Genomic DNA, 24,399 nt, shown 5'->3' on the forward strand with positions numbered 1-24,399 from the left:
AAGGATGGGCGGGTAGATTTCTGAAAATAGCTACATCTGCAGTTTTACAGTTAAATACGTAATTTCCTCACAAAAAGTCTAATCAGACGCCCATTTAAGAGGACTGCAAAAGCTGGATCAAGAGAAGCAATGAATCCAACCCTCACTCCAATTTCCCTGTAGGAAAATAGGCATTGTTCTTGAGTTTATCCAACTATCTTTGTGATTGTGACCAGTAAAAGTACCAGGGCAGTGAAAGCTGTACTCAGGAGGAGAACTTCAGGTGCTATGAAGCAGCACACAGGCTCTATGGATGCTGTGATAGTCCTTGGAAATACCACAGACTTCTCTTTATCTATTAAGGAACACTACCCCCTAGCCCAGTAATTCAGAATTATCAGGTACCAAGTACTGCTTGTTCATGACAATCTCATTTTCAGGGACGATTTACATTTCAACAGCAAACAGCATCTCCTGCAGGCAGAGCTAGAAGAAAGCGATCACCAGTGTGTATGCAGACCTGGGCCTGGGCCTCGGCAGCAGAGCTTCTAGCTTGCAGTGCTGGCGACCAGGCTTCACACCAAATTAGAGGCCTGGTAAAATCTGATCCTCGCTTCTCCATCACTCAACACAGTGCGAGTCTCCCAGACAGTGTTTTAACTACGAAGTCCTGGGTACTGTTGGGGTTTGGTAGGCACTGTGCTGGCTCACCTCAGAACAGATCTGCCCCCCAAAAGTTTTGCATTCAAAAGCATAGCGCATTTTAACACCCCTCCTCCCTTCTCCCCACTACCCACCACCACTTTGCTCGACTTTGCTATCATAACCACCAACTGGAAAAGAAGAAAGCAACCCTGCAACCCAAGGGACCTCTTACAGCTTATTTGTTGCTTTGATATTTTCTTTCAAAAGAAATAGGAGGTTGAAGCCAAAGCATCTCTTCAGTCCATTTTCTTTCAGAATGAGTATTTTGGAGTAATTTCCTACAGGTGGTAAATTATATCTCTACAGATTTTCAGATGGCGCAGGTGAGGGTTTTATTCCGAAATACAACAATTACCTTTCCTGTATATGATGTTTTATCTTCCCAAACTCTAATTCTCCAGTTTCAGGCCATCTCCTTCTGAGGTTTGCAATGGTAGAATCGTAAGTCAAGCATGAGACCTTAGCTACAACGAACCATATTTTACACAGAGAAGGCAAACAGTTGTAACTGCACGTACCTCTGTTTTTATACTACTAATGATCTGCACATGGCTCTTCAATCACTGTGGTATACTATCTGTCTATAAGCTGATCAATTCTGTATATGCAACATGCATTTGAGAAGTAATACTCTTTCTGATGATACAGCTTCATATCCTGCTTACGAAAAACCAGCCCAAAAGCTGTTTTCAAAGTTATACAAATATTACATCTGATCTACTACGCAAACATCTATTTTGGAATCTTGACACCAAGGAACTAACTTTTAATGCTTCCATAACATTTGCAAGTTGGAAAAAAAAGAAAGAAATGTTCTGCGTCAACAGGACCCTCCTCTTCATGGAAATTAAATGCCAAAAATAAATATGGAATTCCCTTAAGTGGCCCTGCTGTTTTCTTCACTGTTTTCCCATAGACTTCAAAAAAAAGAGACTTCTACACATGGATTTTTAAAGAAAAAAAAACTTACATTGCAGAAGGAAAAAAAAAAAGCTATATATTTCTACCAGTTTTTAAGGTTTCAAATTATCTGCATGAGGTACACTGATAAAGCTAGTACAGCACTTTAAATGAGATGAAGTTTACAGCTATTACCCAGTAACTTGAACTGAGAATAGCTAAAAAGAAAACAGACAAGCTTTGGACACGGAAGCCATATTTTTAGGACTGAAACAGAAATAGCAAAGTTGAAGCTAAATGCAGGTTACATTTGAGGGTTTTTTTGCCCTTGATCTTCTGCTGATCTTTCTGACAACATTTGCAGCCACACCTCACAGTCCTTAGGATGAAGGTGGCGATTCTCTAGAGCAACAATAACAGAGGTACAGAAGAATGTACTGGCTTAAATGCTGGGACTCTTCTATGATAAATCACAATTCGAACTTGACAGAAGCTCATTTTCACTCATTATTATCAAACATCACCAGGTAAGGCAGCTCTCCTCTCCTATCCCCAAGCTCTGTATGTATAAACCCCTGGTGCCCTCTCTGCACCTTCCACACACACCCCAAAACATCTCCCTCTTCTGCTTGTTCTCTCCTCTGTTCAGACATCCCCCAGCTCTTCACAGACTCCCTGTTTTGCTGAATTGCTTGAGTTCCTCACCTGTTATTCAAGCCACTTTGCCTCCTTTCCAAACTCTCACACCCATCTCATTTCTTCTTCTCCTTTATCATCATACTTTCTTCACCCCTTGTCTCCTTTCTCCAAATACAAGTTGCTCATGTCCTTCAAATTCCGACCCCACCACTTATTCCAATTTCTGCCCCCTCCCCCCCATCTTTGACTGTTCGTGAGCCATGTAAAACTTGTTTACGAGGCAGGGAGGCTCCTCTCACAGGCAATGCCTACCAAGGTTCAGTTCAAACCCTGGTTCAATTTCCAATTTGATTGCAGGTCCTGTGCCACCCCAGGCAACCCCGCTTATGCTGCAGTTCTACAGCAGAAATATAGAGTTAACACTTTCCTACCTCAATATTAGCGCTATGAGGATAAAGAAAGAGAGGAAGAGGCCGTAGCATGCTCACTAATTCAAAATCTTTGGAGAATTTAGGTGTAAAACTCTGAGTATACAAGGAACAGTCTTTTAAAGTCTAAAACTTTGTCAAACTTGGATGGTTTTCTATGCAGGATGGACATCACTGACTCAATATCACTTTGACCACCTTATTGAGTACAAACTGTAAGAGCCAGAGACTGTTCATTCTGCGTACCTTCAAGGCTCTTAACATGGAACAAATTATAAAAGGTAACTTTCTTACTAACTTCAGGGTTTTTTTCCCATGCAGAAGCAAAACACTCATTTTTATAAACTGAAGAACATACAGACACAGCAGGGGGTTTTATGCTACTACATCAAAACACAAATCAAACAATACTTAATTAAAAATGCTTATTTCTTAAGAGTATGTAAAGAACTGGTAACTTTTTAGGTTTTGGTATTCTTCGTGATGTAGGCAATATGCAAATCTTGGCCTAAGTGAATTACTTGATCGTAAAAGTGAAAACTCCTGCAGCAAACAAACAGTATTATGGTGGCATAGCAAAGTTGATTTAAAAAAAAAAAATAATCAGACGATGGGATGGCTGAAGAGCGTGGGAAAAATGTTTGTGTGTTGGCTGCACCTGCAAAACTCTGCATGCAGACATTCATGCTGAGGGTAAACAAGTAGTCAGCCATGCAGCTATTTACAGAGCGTGCACTTACAAACATCCACTTCCACATATAAATGCTGGACTTGAAGGCCACAACATTCATGCCTCTAAAGTGAAAAACTGAAATTATGGGCCTCATACTGCAGACTGTCCATGTGAGACATCCGACACTAGGTCCTAGCTCTTATTCCTACATAACTAGAGCCCCTCCTTATTCCTGCCAACCAAGATCTGACATGGCTACACTTTAAGGCAGATGGTCTGATGTTCCTTTTTAGTTTGTGCTTTATGCATCTGCCTTTCCAGTACCAGTTTTGTGAGGTTACTGTACAGAATAAACTCCCTCTTGCTTCTTGGGGGAAAGGGAAAACAGTTTTTAAAAACAACGACAACAAGCATTGAAGGATTTGCTAAATGTGGCCTAGGCAGAGGGTTCCCCCTGTTCTCTGCTTTTTCTGTCCAAGATCAGTTGTTCCCAACAGGTGTGGTGCCTCCCACTAGCGAACAGTCCACCAGTAGAGGTGGGGAGGTCAGTACCTACAAAAGGCTCCATCATTGCCACAGCTGCTGGCACCACAGGCAAAGAGAATAGAAAAGGTGACAGGTCAGGAGAAGATAAGGCGGTGGAAACAGACATGTGACTGTTCTTTTTTACAGCAAAATATCAAAAAAACAGCAATATTAAAAAAGATGCTATGCTCTGCTGCAAGCTTAGTGATTCTTATCTCTGTCAGGCCGATACTTTATATTTGGTTAAGTAAACTATGTATTTGGTCAAGTAAACTCAGCATACCAAAACATTGCCAAACATGGTATGCTAGTAACAGAACCGAGTCAAAAGGTATTGTTTGAAGGGAGAAATTTAGATGGGTGGGAGGGTACTTGCACATAAAACATCAATAAATTACGCAACCATCTGCATGACTCTGTAGATGTGAAAAATTATTCTCCTGAAGGAATATGCTTAAAAACATATGGAACAATATTCTTTCTCCATGACTTGCCTTCACTCTGCACTTCCTCTGTCCATTTAACAAACACAAAGGTGCTTCAACACTGTTAGAGATTACAGAACATTTCATTAAACCTTTCTCTCTCACAGGAAATAACAAGACTGCAGCCTGTAGCTGTTTCACCCAGGCTTCACTTCCCACACTGAGATAACTCCAGCCATCCAAGTACGAAACTCGCTAACCCGCTAAGCCCAGACCTGCAAAAAGACTTTATTGCTTCATAGGACATAATCTCATAACAGATTTTTCCCCTTCTTTTAAGCCAAGTAATACACAAAAGCTTCAGCCCTCCAGGTAGTGGTCAGACACTTATAACTGCATTATAACTAACCTATAACTGTAAAACAGTCATATAGCATACGTTTCTATTGAACATACAGGGACAGACTTAAGGCTTCAAAAGACTTTCACTCCTTTTTAGGCTCATGAGTGAAGTGCATGAATTTTCAAGTGCTCCGCATCCAGTGAGAACAAACAGTCCTGTTAGTATCACTTGTATAGCAATTGGCCATTTCTCAGAGGACGTTATCAAAAGCTGTTCCAGCTTTGTTCTTTTCAACAGCACTGCTGCCTAATGGCACCAAACATTTCCTGCAAAATAAAGATAGGCTTACTTAGCTTTTCAAAATAATCAGTTTGAAAAAATGGGGCAGAGAACATGTGGAATGTATTAACTTGTCCTGATTTTCAGGAGGAACTGTCAGTTGGTTTGTATGAGAGTAGGCCATTCTCTCTCTGTGTTAGCTTTGCATTTCAGGAATTCAGAAACTGGCTTGGGGGAAAAAAATAATTCCTTTTCTGCTGAACTCAGACATAAAAGGATCTGAGGTCAGAGGTGCTTTGCCACTTTGCTTTTAAAAAATAAATTCTCTGAAATATGAGTACATTTTGTTAATTTGTGCAAGTCAGAAAAGCAAGTTTACATAGTCTGCTGCTTCCCTCTACACAAAAGATGTTTCTGTTAGAATTACAGTTAAGAAACAAGAGCCAAGTATGGTGACTGAAGCACAGCAGAAGCTCCAGAAAAGACTGTTCTCTGCTTAATAATCTTCTGAGAAAAACAGGCAAAGCAGAGACTTGACATTGTTTACAATCATTACTGTTATTCTGACTGCTCTTCAGTACGCGTGCATGTACGAATGAGCACCTTTCTATAGGCAGTGTTATAGAAGCAACAAGTGGCTTAGTAATAAAACTGAATTCTACTTAAGCATAAAATCTTAAGACTTTTTCCCCCATTTTCCTTATTTTGAACAAGCCTTTCTTTTCTCCCCATTTTCTGCTCAAACCTGAAAAATTGGCCAAATTTAAGTACTGCTTCTTGACTTTTATTTTGGTAAACTTAACTTTACAAGAATCCCTCAAATAATGCACAGCAAAACCGCAGTTGTGGAACTGAAAAAAAACGCACCTAGGCAATAATAGGGAACCAGAACTGCTTGCATAGCCTGCTTCCCACTCGGGAACTGCTAAAAAGCTACAACATTTCAGTGGGGTCGAGGCACCTTCAGATCTCCCAATCCCTCCCTTTTCAAAAACCGCATGCAGAAATGCTACGCTTTCGCTACTGATTCTAACACATTCAGTTCCTTGGTCAGTAATCTCTCCACAGTGGAGTGACATTTTACTCTTTGTAAAAATGCAAGCAATGGTAACAGTTTTCAAATTCTTAAAGGTCAAATTTTAGCTTTAAATTATGCCTCTGTTAAACTTTTATATTTTTAACTTTTATATTTTTATTTTTTTATATTTTCTCACTTTGCCACTTCTCTCTCTTATGCCTACTATCCTTCGTGGCAACTCCTAAGTTTCAGAAAACTCAGCAGAGCTGTAACTTACTCGAATTTTGATGCTCATGCATTGCAAATATACTCACAGGGAAACCTGGGCATCACCCTTAAGACAAGGCAATTCAGTGCAGACAGAAAATGCCAGAGTTTAATAAGGTAATATGAGAATACACAAAATATGCAAGTAAAGAGAACAGCAATCAAAGCTAAAAGAGATGGCATATGAGATGGTACTGAAATCATCACTTACAGCACTGAGGTAAAACTGCAGGAAAACCACCACACTGCAAAAGCATTACTTCAGCTCATGTTGAGCACAAATCAAAAGCAAATTGCAATCCACTGAGAAAATGTGCTTCAGTATTCTATGAATTTACAAAAATACAAAGATTTCACTTCTCCACTACAACATTATAGCCTTGTTTTCTAGCAAACTGCACTCAGATGTTGCTCCTCCGACATCATTAATCTCCATGGAAACCTTACAATGACTGTTGGCCTGAAATAGGTTCTGTCATCCCAGATCAACTCAAAAGTAGTCCAGCAAAAGATCTTATATCTCACATTTTTTGGCTGTACGTTTTTACCAGTGAGCACAGCTGAAGAGTTACAATTCCTGCGGCCGCTATGAAATAGAGCTTTCATTCCTAAAAATCAGAACATACATAAAGGTGAACGATTTTTCCAGTTGAGGCTAAGATACAGAGATTCAAAGATTACCTACTTCTAGGGTAAGATGTAGACTTCAAAAAAAACCCCAAAAGATGTGTCTGTATTGAATGTTAGAAGATGATTAAAGCTAGGAGACTAGGCTCCTAAAAATCCGCTTTATCTCTGCACAGCATTATCCCCTTACAAGAAGGAAGCAGGGCAAAGCAAAGAGACCTTTCTAAAGGTATTTATTAAAAATTTACTTTTGGGGCTCATCAGGGAAATGCCCATTTTAAGTGGAGTGCAACCAGATGGATCGTGTTCAGTTTTTCTTTCTTTCTCCATACCAACACAGTCACTCTCCGTGACTAACACCCCAGCACAGGGTCAAGGCAGTTACTCACGGATGTTTTACCTAGCAAACAGATCCTTTGCAAATGAGTTTCCTGCCAAGTTAAACTGACAGACAGACACAGAGATATACTAAATGTCAGGAAAGCCGTTTTCTTGGCAAGAAGCCACGTAAACAAATTGTTTCTACAAGGAAAATACACTGCCTGGGTATATACAAATGCATACTATGGTTTTTTTTAGAGATATATATATATATACACACACACAAAAATAATTAGATTTCTTATAGACCAAAATCTGTAAAAATGAGATTTGAGACTTGCATAGTCACAAGTGTCATGCTGCACTAAAACTTGCTTTCTTGAATGTAATTCAGTCATTGTTATGAATTTCCAGGGGAAATTAACATAAATTGCCATATAAATTTTTCTGAGACACATGCAAGGAAAAGGCCAGACAGACAGGCAAAAGAAAACAAGGAAAAAAATTTAAAATAGTGTATAAGGATTTGTACTTTTTTCATTCATTTTCAGCAGTCCTAAAAGGAGTTACCTCCACTTACAGCTGCAAGTACTTAGACATTTCCAGGAAAAAAAAAAAAAACAAACAAAAAACAACCTTACTTCCTTAGGTCTGACCTTCCCAACTTTAACTCTTACAAGTCATTCCCTGATCACAGTTTGTTTCTTTTCTGGGTAGAAAACTTCTTTTGCAGTGTACGTGTCCACTTTCAAACCCAATGACATCCTGGGGCTCTCTGTATGGCCGGGTTTTTTTTAGATACCATGGTAATATGGTAAAACAGAAACATCTTAATATCGGGTTGTTAACAGGCTCGCTAACTTGAGTAACACTGCTGACTGCTAATAACCTCCAAGGTACACTGTCAAGTCCAGGGTTTTTGGTTTGATTGCTTGTTTTATCTCAGCAGCATGTAGATGTGCACTACGCAGAACTGGCTGAACTTGGTAGATGACTTATTGATACCTTTAACATCTACGTTGAATTTACGAGTTCATTTGTTAATGAGTAAGCTGCTAAGTGAAACACTAGAGACCCACAGCATCTGTGTAGAGAAGTCCACATCAATTCATAAGGAGATACAAACATGCCCCTGAATGGGAGTTTGCTGTATTTTATAGGAAACCAATCTGAGAGATCACAGGCCTTGACTCTATGTCTTTGAATGGTAGGATATAGTCTTTGCTAGCACTGGTCTCTGGACAAGCCTCAGTTAATCATCAACAAGCCCTCTGCATGCTTCGTAAGTGTCAGGCCCTTTGCATACCTACTCTTTTATGAGAGAAAGGGAAAAGAGGATGGGAGGTGTACATCTGATGAATAAGATGCTGGACTGGGACCTTCAGCCAGCAACTGAGGTGTTCAAAGCCACACACTCTAATTTTGTCCCTTCTCCAACTAACGAGCAGAAATAACAAGGCAGCTGCATGGTGGCATCCTCACTACTGAAGTGCTGGGGAAAGAGGAGTGAATTCATCAAAACCTAAAGACTGAATGATGCCAGTTTTACAAGCATGCATCTTTAGGGGGCACAACAGGCTCTCACCTTTTTCTCACTGTGGAGGAAACACACACACTCCCCTGTCTTTGTGCTTACTCCTGATTACAGGGATAGAGTCAACAGGATGGCAACAAACAGAGCTTGTCTAACATGAGAAGAGAGGAAAGCGAATGCTAGACAGCAAATGTCTCTTGCTCCCTCTGGGAGTTCCTTGTACTTTGGTGTATGCTGTGCCTTACACTTGCTAACAATGTAATGTCACCTGTGCAGTTTTGATTTTTGCCTGGAAAAGAAGAGAAGCAACAAAACACTGGATTTTAACTCTTAAAGAAGTATCCGTCCAATAACACAATGATCATACAAGGCCCAATCAAAGATTCTACCAATGGCGGCCATGAGGTGATACCTAGGGGAGCGTACCTGATGAGACCAAGCATGTAACTACACTTTTCTCAGAATATTCTTCTGCAGTTTGGTGCTCAGAAACTTAGAGCCATAAACAGTATTTTTGTGTTAAACTGTTTTCTTGATGAGTTTTCATTTCATGAGTTTGTATAATCAACTTATTAAATTCCTAAGAACAAGCTCTAAATAACACAAACCCAAGCTAACAGATATATAATCTAATCTGCTAATTCTGACTAAAATTCCACCCTTGGAACCCAGGCACGGACGTCCAAGGAGAGACAGCAGTGGGATTGCTGCCTATGCCTATCTCTATCTTTTCCTCCAGGCCTCCCTTCGTTTTTGTGATGGCCTCAAAACTATGGAACCACAGTGCAACATGAGAATACAAAACCTTTCAACCAGAAGAATGACTCGGTAAATTAGGTTAGAACTAGAGCAATAAATTGCTGCTTGTGGTTTTTCCCCCCCTAATTCTGCAAGTCTGGCCCACCTCCTTTTCTCTGGCTCCTACCTCTGAGAGTAAGAAGTTATGAAGCCTTAATAACCCTGCTGCTAGCATGAAGGAGAAATTGCTTGGTTCCTTCTCCCAAAGAGGCTTTTATGAAACATTTAGACTTCACCAGCTCAGCAAACAGAATACAAAACTGCCTGTAGCAGAGAACATCAAGGTATGACATACTTGAAAAAACAGAAAGAAAGGGCAAGTAATTTTTTTTTGTAGCAACTGATGTTAAATTTCACAAAGGGGGTACTCAACGTGTCCTGGTTGCTTTTGTTACTCATCCTCCCCACAATAAAACGTCTCATTCTGGTCTTATAATAATTAACTGTAACAGACAGAAGCAGCAGGGAGAAAAAGAAAAGAAAAGGAAAAAAATCCACAAAAGACAACTGAACTTCCTAGCATTTATGAAGGAGATTGAGGACCAAAAGAGGTAACATCTGACAGAAAGGTGACATGCGTATCTTTGCGAGGCAAAAGCTCTGGCTGTATCAGCAGCCTGACATTGCTAGGCAACTCACACTGAAGCACCAAGGGTGTACCAAACAAGGAGTTTGTGAACTGCTGTAAAGTCACTGTGTCATTTTATTATACAAGAAGCACCAGACACAGCAACAGCTGAAATGTTTTAAACAAACTCTGTGTTTTTTAAAAATTGCTTATGGAATATGAACTTTCATTCCCAGTATTTCCAGCAAGCTGCTGTGCTAAACAGATCTCATCCACTGTGCAATCTTGTGTACTTAACTAAAATAAAAGAAAGTTCTCTAATGCCTATTATTTCAAGGACCTCATGTACAGGTTTTTACTTTCAGGATTGCTGCAAAAAACCTATTTGACTCCGAGAAAGGTTCAAACAGGCTTCCAAGCTACACATAAACTATTCAAAGCCAGCAAGGCCATCATAAGGCTTAATTAGAGAACGCAAACACAGTTGATTAAGATGAGCCTTCATGGGTCACAGAATCTCATTAGAGGTTTAGCACTAGACTTCGATGCTGAACTCTGTTTTGGTTTTAAATAAATACTTATTTATACTTCTTAAAGAGCACTTTAATTTAAAAGTAAGTCCAAATGTAACCTAATCACTTCTGGTATTTTAAAGTTTAGATAATTAGAGACACATTTTCATTTAGGATAGACACACACACACACGCATCCATATGCACCAACCAACCACTGCAGCTCAGTAACAATACAAATCCTGTGTGAACTCCAGGACAGCCTGGATATTGTTGTTCTACCACAGCCAAATACTTCATTATCCACTTGATTTCTGAACAGCATGTATTCTCTTTGGCCCCATATGAATGCCAAAAAAGACTTCTGTTGCTGTTTGTCAGTTGCCATGCTATTGTCAGCTATTTCACCCATTGGGAATACAACATCCACCCACAATTTCTCAAGTTTGTATTAGTAAGCTCTGCCTAGCTCTAGCTGTATTTCCAGGAAAACGGTAACATTTTTCAACTGTTCTAATCACTGATTTAAGCTTTAATAGTAACAAACAGATTCAGTTTAGGCATTATCAGTAACACTTGAATCACGTGCAATGGCAAAGGGGAAAACCAAAACAGAGCAATACTCTGGTATATCCATGGAGAATATGTAGCTGGGAATATGAGATGAGAGAATGCCGAGTTGTTTGGCCTGGAGCTGAACCTATTTTATGGGTGAAAAAGGTAATTCCAGGTAATGCATGTACCAGGTAGTACTCCCTTTTTCCCTCACTGCTGGGTATGCGTAGGCTTTTCTGCACAGTACTGATTGCAGAGAAAAAGACTGAAACATTCTCCATTGCCCACTATGAGATTCACTTGGGTGATCCAGAGCCCTGGTGACACTGGTCCAGCAGATGAGAGCATTGAAGCAGATTGGCTACTCCATAGTGGCTGTTACGCAGTTTATCACTGAACCTCATCCTAATCTCTCCAGGAAGATTTAACAGATTTATTAGAGACCATAGCAATGGGCTCCCATAACACACAGATATGCATTAAGGAGCAAAGCATTCAGGTGCACCACAAGGAATTGTCTGGAGGAATAGTTACTTTCCTTTGGACTTGAAATCTTGGATTTTCTGGATGAAAAAAAAGTAATTCTAACTGTAGGCCACTGATCCAATATTTCTTATTAGTCTGCAGGCTTTGCACCTCAGCAGTTTCATCTGTTGCCAGTGTTTCATGACACTCATCCATGGCAACAGAGTTCAAAATTCAATCATAAAGATGTCTCCCATTTAGCGAGAGCAAGAACTAGATGGAACATTTGGCTGATCTTTTTGTTGGCTTGGTTTTGTCATGACAATTACTGAGGTTAGTTTGAACCAGGCAAGAGCTAGGCAAGTGCAAAAGCTATGTTACAGTTTTGCTAAGCTGCAATTTGAGAGTGCTTCTGGAATCCTAATAGCTGCCTAGGCAGCCCTGCTGTACAGAAGTGTGTTTCTACCTGCTACTTCATGAAGTTCTTCACAAGCTGGTCATCTACATGTCATGACCCCGACTATCCCCTCACCAACTGAGCAGGCTCTCATTGTGGAAATAATGCTACTAATAGCTATCTCAGAATTTACCAGTCACCAGTTATCCAGTGGCAACAACCTGTGCCCCACATGCTACAGTCGCTCCCCACTGTTCCCCAAGCTGCCTCCTCAATTAATAAAGCTGTCTCTTTTGGGTCTTGGCTATCTTAAGCTATTAGATCAGGTTACAAAGACTTCAGTGACACTACCAGCTCCCTGACCTTCCTTCCAACATCAGCAAGTTGTTCGTGTCTCTGTAATATACATGCTACTCCAGCAGCGATTACACCACAACACAAAAAAGCGTGTGTGTGTGTGTGTGTGTGTGTGTGTGTATTTTCCTTTGTTCTTCAAGAACAAAATTGTCTCCTGATGAGGTTCATGGTCTGACATCTCCACAGAAACCAGCAAAAGATGGTGGCAGGCTGAGATTTTAAAATATTATAAGCCAATATTGCTGTGAAACATGTAAGACCTAGAAATTACACGCCAAAGTAACAGCCTCTTTGTTCTCTGATACTCTTAATCAGTTTCATTTTACTAATTACAGGATAATATATGTGAAGCCAGTTCATATACCTATATATATACACACACACACACACAACTGATTCACAGTCAATACAATAGTGGACCAAAAGTTTAAACTGATATATTGAGAGAGGGAGAGCATCTATTAGCACCATATTTGCAAATTCTACTCAAACTAGAAATTAGTTACAAGCAAGCCACTTATAAAGCAGTTCTGGACTGGATGGATAAACAGTGGTCTAACTAGACTGATGTGCTGGGAAACTCTTCCTTCTGTGAAGCAATAAAACAAGACGATCAGTATAAAACCTGGTGTTATCTGCTAGATCTCACTATTGGCAAAAACACCCCTCCCATAGTCCACAAAAGTACACTATCAAGACAAACACTTCAGAACAGGATTTGGTTATGTCACTGTTAAATCTTTCATGGGAAATGTTTTGCTATATAACCTTGCGTAGAAAAAGGTAAGTCGTGCCTGGTAGTGTTGGAAGCTCTGGATGAAGCATGCCATTCCCCACTGCACCATGCCAGGACAGTTTTTAACATTCATAAAAGCATCCTGAATGATTAATAATCATCACAAAGGAGCAGCTGAACAGTGCTGCCACATTTATATCTTCCCAGAATAAACGCTAGCTGATTTTAATTGTTTGTGTTTCATGTCTTCCTTAGATGAGCAACATAAAGTTGGGAAGATTTCACTTCAGAATGAGTAACAGACAAGCTCTAGTAACACAGGACTAGCAACACAGGAGTAGAGCATGAGCATTACAAAAATACGAGGACAATGATCCTCCTGCACATCCATTCCTAAGGTTTCTAAGCATCCTGCCTGCCATGTGGCCAGATTTCACCCTCAAGTGATTGCAACTAAAACGTTTATTTAGCAAGGGCATGTTAGTATCATCTGTATTTCCACAACACCTCAGAGCTGCAGTCATAGGCCACACGCTATTTTGTCTGGCATTGTACCAAAACAGAACCAAAAAGTTATCCTATGTCCCAAACAGCTCATGGGAAAAGTTGCCAGAGATACACATAGCTGAAGTGGAGAGGTATGAGGGGCCTTGGAAATAACAAGATTCTACACAAGAGTCACAAAACAGTGGTTTGTTTATAGAAAAGAGTCTTTATACGAGGAACTGAAGAAAGATAACAAGGCAGCTTGTCAGATGTTATGGTGGCATCTTTTGCTGCAAGAGGCCACAAAAATTGTGGAGTATAAAGGTCTTGAGTTGAGAATGGAAAAAATGAACAACGAAGGCTTGGGTCCTGGACTGATCAGGGGTGAGAGTACATTTCTTATTACTGAGAGAAACAGAGCAGAGGTGACAGCCATTGGGAATCATGGTGAAGAGCCTTGAAAGTACAAAAGGGCAGCTGATGTTTGATGTACAAGAAGCCAGGAGAGGGAGAAGCAAACAGGGCAATGACACCATCAAAGGAGCAGGCTAAAAACTGTGGAATCATTTCAAATTGGTATGAGTGAAGTAAGGCTGCATTTATCAAGGCAAGTTTGTTACAGTAACAGGAATGTGACATAGTAAGAATCTGGGGAAACAATTAGATGTGTGCACAGTTAAGAAGCTTTTTCCAACAGATGTTAAGCATCTGTCATGCAATCCCCTCATGCAACAGTCTTCAGTCTGTGACCCAAAGAGATCTGAGTAACACCTAAAATTGTCAGTCAGAGAAGTGTCATGTTGGTGCTCACAGCACCTGAAGTAAATCAGGGGCAAGAGGGAAGCAGCAGAGGAATTTGGGGGAGACCGAAGCGGACAAAGCAGGTACTGAACAGCAAGAGTGCATGAAAGGTGAAAACAGCTTTTAGCTCTGTGTGTGAGTTTAAGAGAAAACTGAAGAGGGAGACTGAATATAACCAAGTGCACCAACAGTAGATGGAGCTGTGAGATAAGAGAAAAAACTAACCTTTAAGGGGACTAGTTAAAATAGCAATTCTGAAGATGAAGGCATAAAACCCTACTTTCATGTTAAGTCATGAAACAATCCACAAGAGATGAGCTTGATAGGAGTATGACAGCCATACCATGTTAGCAGAAGGAGCTGAAATGACCTGTCACTTCTTTTTTCTGCCCTTAGATAAGCAAACATTGCCCATGCCTAATGCAGGTTAAATCCCAGCCAGCTTGCTGTCAACCGAGTGCCAAGATCAGCCAAGCACTAGGCGAACACAAACTCCACCCGATTTAACAACCCTATCGAGGGGTCGTTCACATTCTTCATGCTCTGCAGTCTACACTACATGCTAATACCATTTGAAATTTTTCACAGAAGCACAGATGATAATCTTGTACTATTTTCTGAGTTCTCTTAAAAATGAAGGAATTACTCATGAGAAGTCTGTTGATCTCTGGAAAGGAATATGTAATACTTTGAAGTAAGGGCTAATGAACACTAATGATATATCAAGAGATCTGCAGAGACAACTGGTATCACTATCACCATAAGGAAGTCTATAAATGGACTGCACCAACACAGGCTCTACTTCATATCCAGATTCAAAACAAAGCTGGACAACTCTAACAACTCCAGATGGAACTATGAATTTTACTTGAAACTTTTCTGTAAACAGGAAAAAAAAAAAAAACCACACCACACCCTGGTCCTGCATAAAATGGATTCCTGTATTAAGCAACATACAGTGAGCCTGTCAAGCGCAAGAACAGCTTTATTTGTCAGGGATCTAACAACTGTTCCTAGGACAGATTTTGACACCTGATTCTTCTGTGAACATTCTCCAAAAGAAGCAAGTTCATGCTTATATGAAACTAAGGCACAAAAATGGAATTGCTTCTAGCCTTGTTCACTGAAGAAGGATCCCAGTAATGCTCCTGTGAGAAGCAACAAAAGAGAAGTTTTATATAATCTTTAATCCCTATTCCCATGAGGAAACCCCACCCCTCCCCCAACTTTACAAGTAATCTCCAGTCAGCCTTTTTCACAGAAAGAACTGCAACCACCATCGCTGCAAATCTTTTTGAAGGACAGAACACACAAATGATCAATCGGCATTAGCAGAGCTATTTTTCAGAGACCTGGAAGACAGCCTGTGTCCAAAAGCTTGTTTGCTGGTCTCATCAGTTAGCCTGATAAAAGATCTCATCTGCTCCTACAAATCTTGCTTCTCTCAAGGTAAAAAAGAAACAAGTATTTTATATATAAGCACCTGATTGGCAATATTTACTAACAATTCACAAGAGGTGGCACTGAGGCCTAACTATATCACATGGTGCTAACTGCAGTCTGGGGCCTACTTAAACAAGCTATCAAATGGACCGTCAAATCTGAATTATGTGCATAGCTACAGGATAATAAATTAAAGTATATGATTAATTTTATCAACAATAACAGACTTGAAGTACAGGGTAAGTTTCAGTTCGTAACTACATAAATGGGTCCACAATCACACAGCTGGCCTGCTGTACATCAAGCAATCCATTCCTCTTATTTTTGTGAAGCTGAGCTTTAAATCACGTTGTGTCATTTATAAATCACCATACTGAAACCTGCTGATTATACTATGCATGCCAGTACTCAATTAAGTAATTTCCAGACCCAGTGGAAACCACAGAACTGTTCTTGGGCCCTTCAGACTACTGACACACATGCTAATTATTTGCTACTTAATAGTAATGTACAGCTAGATGTAAGTTACAACATGGTAGGGTTGGTTAAGCCCTTTGTTATTTAAAACACTTTCACATGTTATCTTTTTTCAAATCAGCATCACAGCAAAGGCACAAGTGGCACTAACAATCTAGTCCAACACACAAGAAAACTGCCACTGCCAGACACTGTTCCTTGCTGCTACCAGCGTAGAGTCTGAATAACTGAGGGAATCAGACAAGACAGAATCCAATCTCACTTCAACCTGAGCATGGATTGCCGCCCCAGCTACCAACCACACTGACAAGCAGTAAATAAATCGCTTTTCACCATTGCTGTAACAGGGACAACAGACATACACAGACCCTTGCTTCACTTCTACTTGTCTACCTAAAACTGAAGCCACAAAAAAACCCAAATCCACGATGAGCAAATGCACAGCTGCTGCTGAGATGTCCTGCTTCCCACCGCAGAGCCTCTGCATCTCTCTATACTCAGTGAACCTTGCTCCTGAAGACTTGATCAATAAAGAGACAGCAACAAAGGGGTTAGACACTCAGCTAACAACCAATTCAAATGTGAACGGCACTGCTAGTATATGACGAGGAAAAGCAACCCAGAAAGGGAGGGAATAGCAAACATTTTCTATTTGTTTCTAAAAACTCAAACATTCAATTGCTGTAAGAGAACACAATAAAAAATAATGGAGCAATGTTTAGATCTAACAACTGCCAAAGCCAACAATACAAAAATCTTTCTGTTCCCCAGTGTAGCTAGTCAGCTGTACAGTATGCTAAAAGTTGAAATATTTTATTGTTGCTGAAGCAAAAAAATTTGTGAGTGGAAGCACTGCAGCAGAATTCCAGGCAGAGCAGTAATTTCTGCCATAATACAAGGACTGCTAGACCATTTGGAAGATTAATAAGGCGGCCAGCATTCACCACAACACTGCTGGACGAGGATATGGGAAGGAGGGAGAGGGAAACGGCAGTGCTGTTTTCTTTTCTTGAAGAAAAGTGGTCTCAGTTTTTATGACAGCAAAGTACTTCTGGCTAGATCAAGTTGATCAAATCTGCCTAATTTTGGCACCTAGTAGAAGCCATGTTCTTAGAGAAATTCCTAAGAACTCTGTAGCAAGCAAGTAGGGAAAGTGGGGGGGTTTGTCCATCCAAGTTCAAACACCTGCATTAGGCAGATGTGAGCTTCCTCTGAAGGCCCTCCAAGACATATACATGAATTACACAAGGAACACGGGAATTACACAAGGAACACTGGTACTTATTTTAGGGAGACTGCTTCACCAGGTGCAATCTAAGCTGACCAGTACAATTTCCCAGAGGCAAAGACATTTTATAAGGTTCCCACCACCTTTTGTGCGTAACTAAGTAAATTGGCAGTTTGCTGCTATCCTACTTGCATGGCCGCATCTGTGCAGCTGTTTGTGAGACTCTAAAATTATTTTAGGAGGAAAAAAAACCCAACCAAACCCTACCTCTTTCCTTCTTTCTTTTTTCTTATTTTCTATACTCAGTTCACTGATGAGGGTTAAGGTTTGGATTGACAAACAGATATATGAGCACAGCTGAGGGAATAGTAAATTACAGTTGAATAAGGAGAAAAAGCAAATTGAGTTGGGACAGGGAACTGCTAAAAAAGCTTTATACCCAGGGCTATACAACATGGGCCAGCATCCTCACATTTCTATTTCATGCAGGCCAGACACACTCATCGTTTTCTTCAGCACTGCCTTATGTGTGCTTTAATTGCAGCATGCTAACAGCAGTTGGCATTTTACAAAATGCTGGAACTAGGGATTAATGTTTTAAAGGATTTAAAAGGCTGTGATTTCAAGCTGCTTTACAATTGTAAGGAACATTGACTTTACAGAGGGTCATAACAGGAGCAGTAAAAGTCATGTCCAAATGGATGTGGGGAAAGAAAGAGATGATGAGATTTTAAGAATCAGCATACAATAATGTGCCACATCTAGAGCAATACATGGAAAATGGAGAACTAAAAACTCTTAACTATTTGCTGGACTTGGCCCTTGCTGCTTCTCTTTTGACTCAGGCGTCTTTCTGTTAGTTCTGGTGTACATACGTATTGCAGCCAATGACCTGTCCACCGTTATATCCCTAGCGTGAAATCCTAGATTCACATTTGTCAATGGGGATACTTGCACCGACGCCAATAAACTATAGCAGAGGTTCTACAACTGGGGTATAAGAAATTACTTCTAAAGGGTACAGAGAGATGGCTCTTCCTGAATAGAGGAAAAGCTCTGCTTTTAGCTTGGTCTCCTGTCACACTGATTTTAGCTGCAGCTGCAGGGTATCTGCCTGTATGCAGCCTTCTCACCTGAACACAGTAAGCACCTGTATGTACGCAGTTGTTACTGTGAGTTCCAGCAAAGTCACTTGCCCAACCGTCTGCTACCAGTATTATCTGAGCAAACCCAGTTTGAAGATCACCGCTTCACTGAAGGAATTTAAATTGCATAAACCCACAGCAGCTAGAGATGCTTATGTCTTTCTCCTACAGCTACTTTGTGCAGAGACTGGCACCACACTAATCCTGTGGGCCCAAGGCCGCACCCCTCTATTCCACGGAAGATCCTTGGATTCTGGGGATGTTCTTGCATATGTCTTTGGCATCAAAATCCCTCACATCCCTCTTTGCAAAGCCTCAAGTTTTAAATCTATATGCCTACTCAAAGTATCCAGCAGCAAGTTTGTTCTGTAGCCTTAAGTATTAGGAGCTCATGGGAACTCATTCTGCCTTGAAATGACAAGAGTTACACATCACTCCTCTTTCCTGCAGCACTGTATTCAATCTTTTATATTATTTTCTCCCTTCACTTCAGAACATTTAAAATGTAAAATAAGGAAGATCTCCAAAATCACAAGGCCATTTTAAGAAAAATATCAACACATACCCATACCCCAATTACAAAGATTTGCAGAATGGTCAAACAGAAGCTCACAGTTGCCACAGAAAGTAAGCAAGCACCTTCTGTAAGACAGGCTGTGGCAGGAACAGAGAGAAGTTAAGAAGCTACCTTGATCACAGCAGTAACTGCCTCATTCAGCTTGATGAAACCCATTGTTAGTTACTAGAGGCATCACAGATTCCTTCGCCAATGACTCAGGAGTGATACAAAACTGCCACTGCCACACTGAAATCCATTGTGCCAAAACAATCAGCCAACATTGGGGGATTAAAGCAGGACTATGCATTCCCTTCTCCACGCCCAGGTGCCAGTAGTGAGGTCCTCAGAACTTCTCCATGCTTCCCAAGCACAGCGGGGTTCAAGGGACGTCCTTCCCAGAGCACCAGGCAAAGAGAGGTGGTGAAGCAGCAAAACAGGTGGGGATTTCTTGCAAATGGACCCAAATTTTGTGCTCAGAGGTAGAAAAATATACACATGGAATAGAAATTAAGTGCTAAGCCCTAGCTAGTCTGCAACCAGTGAAAATAAAACAATTGTAAAAATGTATTTATACTTGCTGATGATCTGGGTGCTCTGAGTAGCACAATTCTGTGAAGGACTGCAAAGAAAAAAATTAAGCAGAAATACCAAGTGATGATTCCCTAAACTTTCACTTTGTGTTCTTAAGAATTAAACCTGAAAACAGAAAAAGGTGGCCCCAGTGTAGCTGCAAAATAATTTATGAAGTTTTTTTAGATGGTGGCAGTTTGACAGTACAAAAAGATTGTGACAACATAATAAAGTCACAGCAAAATAATATAATCTCAATAAAATAAGCAGCATATTTTACATTAATATTTCTGTCTATTGCATTTCCTTTTGCTTCATAACTCAGAATAAAACAGATTTTCTCCTACATATCCTTCTTTCACTGCTGATTTGAATGAAAAAGAGAATACAGCAACTCTCATTATAACTTGCTTGGAGAATAATAAAGTATTCTGGAGAGTTATAAGTATCCATTCTCGGCTCATGGTAATGGAAATAGAGAATCTGTCATGACTTCTATATATACACTACTTAGTGTTATTTCTTATTTTGCTAAGGAAATAAAGGAAGACTTTCTTACAGAAGAAACACTGAAAGAAATGCTATTCCTTCTTATGTGTAAAATAAAGAAGTGACAGAGTAAGTATTCCATTGGAAAAATAAGAATAGTATCTTCAATTTTTCTATTAACTCTTTGCTTTTGGTTTGTCTCCAAGCGATTAAGTTAAATGACTATGTTAATTTCATTTACACAGGACAGATTTGAGTTATTTTTGACCAGAAAAATTTCAGCAATGGTATGTCTTTAAACCTTCAGTTTTAGGTCCACTTTCATATTTACATAATGCTATTTATTCATTTCTAGATACTGGCTGTAGAGTTCAGTGACAAAAGTTGTTTAAAAAAAAAAAACAAACACAATAACCACCACAAATTAGGTTAATATTTATAATGCCTGAATAGAAACTCTTACTAGAACACTGCCTTTGCTCTTGTTAGCATATTTATTTTACAAATTATGCCGATTTCTTCAGTACAGGACAGCAACTCTGCAACTGCTTGTTCAACAGAGACTCAATTGTACTGAACTCAAAATGATCTGAAACATGAACTAATTGTCAAAGCCTCACCTCAATGCAGTCATATCCCGAGTTTTATTCCCCAGTAGCACCTAACTAACGTTTCACGGTAAGGCCATACGCTGACTTCCTTGTCAGTGTACTGACAAGTGAACAAGGTACCTTCCGTAATTAGTAGTCCATATGAGACCTAGTTTCCCAGGGCAAGTGACATGTACCCCAACAATGCCATCTACGATCAGCTATCTAGTATATCATGCTGTGGAGTTACCTGCAAGTAAGCTGTAATACCAATATTCTCAAGTAATTTAAGTTTATTCAGTAAATGCTCACAAAGGTACAGCAACATTCTCTAAACCAAGATTTTAGATTTTAAACTGTCTGCTACATCCCTTAAGGCAATGATATTCTTCTCTAAGCTTTTATTTTACCATCTAATAATGAAGCCTATCACCACCTTATTTCTTCCTTTCTCTAATTCTTCTCTCTTAACCTGAACGAATTCAATTCTGCATGTCGTGCACTACAGCTTAATCCAGTATATCACCTGGACATACACTTAGCTTACATACACAAGTAGGGCCCCTGATTTCAACTGCATAATGTATACTCAGTCTTGAAATCGAATCTGTAGTAATTACATATTAATTACCGTTTCAACCAGAAATAATAGGGGAGCTATTATTTTGATCAGGAGCAGCAAGATGAAGCATATGAGAATTGTACTTTATTTATATGCAATCATTATTCCTTTTGAGACAAGGCTGGGGTACTGACACTGCCTGGGCAGTCGGTCCATGGGGGTCACTTAGAAATGGACCTCAAATGTCATCCCCTGTGTTCTGTGGCAGGACCTCTCTCCCCGAGAAGACCATGCCCTGTCTGTTAACAGTAGTTTTCACCACTGCCATCCCCACGTATGAACAAACATGTTACAGGTCACCTCTGGCAAAACAGCACAAGGAATTATGTAAGGGCTCCTGGAAAAAAATCTCACGCCAAATATGAACAACTGTGATAAAGTTTGTTTTCAATTCCTATGCCTTGATTGGGGACAGGGAAAATCCCTCTGCAGACCCGACAATGTTGCTAAGTCTCAAACAGCAGAGTTTTTGAAAAGAGCAATCCCACTGACAACCACCACTAGAAGACGACAAGACCTTCCTAATGCAACAAAATGTTGATTTCTTAAGGAAATTCCAGAAGATTCCAACAAAATTATCTATTCTGGACTTCTGGAGAGTCTGGGTGTTTACATTTCTAGATGTATTCATATGAACGAGGCTCTGACAGACTAGAAACCACTGTGGCAGTGATTTATTCACAACAGTATTTCCTGCACTGAAGTCAACTCAAGTTTGCTACTGGCCCAATGGCTGATGGGTCACCAATCCCAGGAGTATTCACACTTGAGCGCATATGGGCACATAATGCTGTCCTATTTATCTTTTCATTTTAAGTCAGCTAGCACAAGATGCATCTGTAACACCACAGTACTCATGGGTCTCACTAAATTTTCTGCTATGTTTCCCATTTTAAAAAGCATTCCTTTTGGAACGTATACACGATAAATGAGCTTTGAATATTTTCACCATCATTTGAATGGTAATTGTTTCAGCACTGGAAGCTTCTTATTCAAGTAAGAGTTCATGAACACGCACAAATATACATGATCTCACTATGGTCAAACGATCCTGTTTAGAACTGAATAAAAACCTATACAGACATGTAATATACAACTGGAGTAAAAAAGTTCCATTCTTATGAACATTAAGTTAAACATTTCCAGTATCAACAATAAAAACTAAACTATGATGACATTTTCAGTTTGATGTATTCAGAGATATGAATAGATTATAATACTAAAGAAACACAGAAGTGTAATTTATAAAGGAAATACACAGACTTGCAGAGAGACAAACATATACCTTCATCCAAGTGGTTGGACTATATGATGTAAACACTTGAAATTTGCATTTCATTTAATAAGACAGTTTTGGCAAAGATTCTAATTCTAAATATTAAAAGATGAATTCTCATTCATCACCTAAATGCTCTAATCAATTTCAATGTATGAATTAAATCTTACTTAAGCTTCATACTAACCCTGTTTCATTTTGTAACGGTCACCAGTAAAATGCCACAAAAAACCTTCACGGATCATTGCTCTTTACTACTGTTTTCCATGAAGTTTTATATAGAAGAAAACATCATAAAAACACTACTGCAGTTGGCATGTAAGATTAAATTTAAAAAAAACACAACAAAAAAAGAGAGTAGAATGTCAAGTACTTCTAACTGTCACCTTATAAAAAAAGATCAGTCCAAAGTATCCTGTATTGAAATGATGAGAACACATTGAACAGACAACATAACAAAAAATAAAATAAGGTAATATATTTACATATGCATATATTTAAGCCTATGATTGTACTCACTTCAATGAGGCTTGTAATGGAAAAATAGTAAGACTAAACAATAGTTATTTGCAAAAAGGAGAACAAAATCATCAGTCAATCCATTCTATGGGAAAACTGAATAAAAGCAAGATCTAGAAATAGAGGAGCATTCAGGGGAGCTCTTGTATGGAACAAGATTCGAGATTTTTTGCAGAGCTCCAGAAAAGCAATCAATAAGCAAAACCAGGAGTGATAAAAGACAAAAAGTGCAAATGACCTAAAGGACAAATGCAAATCTTTATATTTTCCCCTTATATGATTTTTTTTAATATTTCTATGTCTATATACTTTTCAAAGTAAATTTGCTATCATTTTGATGAGAGAAATTCTCCACTTGAACTTGAAATAGCTTGACAGTAACATTTTTGGTTTTTACTTTACTTATAAAAACACAGGCAATAGTCTGCATAGTCACTATGTAATTTCCTTGCAACCTAAATCTCCTAAAGCTACAAATAAATTCTTTCCAAAAGAAAGATGCTTTTCTTTAGGCATTCTTAGAATTCCCCATGATCGTTACTGAACAGAGGGACTATTCATTGTGATCTTATCACTTACTCCCACATATTATATATAGTCCAAAGTCTGCTTCAGTGCAGGCAGGTGGAATGCAAGTGATTTCATCTGGACTGCATTTGGCCCTTACAGACCTAGTTACACAGCCGTATGGAATGAGCTTAGAGAAAATGCATGAAATCATTTACAATACAGTTACTTTGTGGTTTAAGAGGATCACAAATGAAGCTGCATCAGATTTCTTTTTTAAAGTCAACCAAATCTCTCCCTGATCTCTTATATTTGCCATACATGAAGAATACAGAAAGAAACCAATGAATTCATATCTGTTACTGTGTAAAAAAGTTTTATCGTGAGAGCTGTAAAACCATAGCTGAACTGTAGAACTACAATCAGCTTTTTAGAACTGTTCTGTGATCTTTTACTAGCCGTGCTAAAACTGCCCAGTGTAAGATAGTTTACACCACTCGTTCACTCTCTCCTTTCCCCTAGACTCCACAAGACTCTAGAACAGTAACAAACTGCATTCCTGGCTTTTGCAGGCTACAGTTTCTTCCAAAGATACCATTTTTCGAAGAATTTTGGTTATGAATCAGACAATGAGTA

General features: G+C 39.4%; 1 protein-coding gene across 4 annotated transcripts in view; it reads right to left on the reverse strand.

The window, feature by feature from the left end:
* The window catches only part of PLCB4 (phospholipase C beta 4), a 214,740-nt gene that overhangs the window by 125,313 nt on the left and 65,028 nt on the right, over positions 1-24,399 (reverse strand). The window lies entirely within an intron of this gene.

Source organism: Aptenodytes patagonicus, chromosome 3, assembly GCF_965638725.1.
Source record: "Aptenodytes patagonicus chromosome 3, bAptPat1.pri.cur, whole genome shotgun sequence".
NCBI lineage: Eukaryota > Metazoa > Chordata > Aves > Sphenisciformes > Spheniscidae > Aptenodytes > Aptenodytes patagonicus.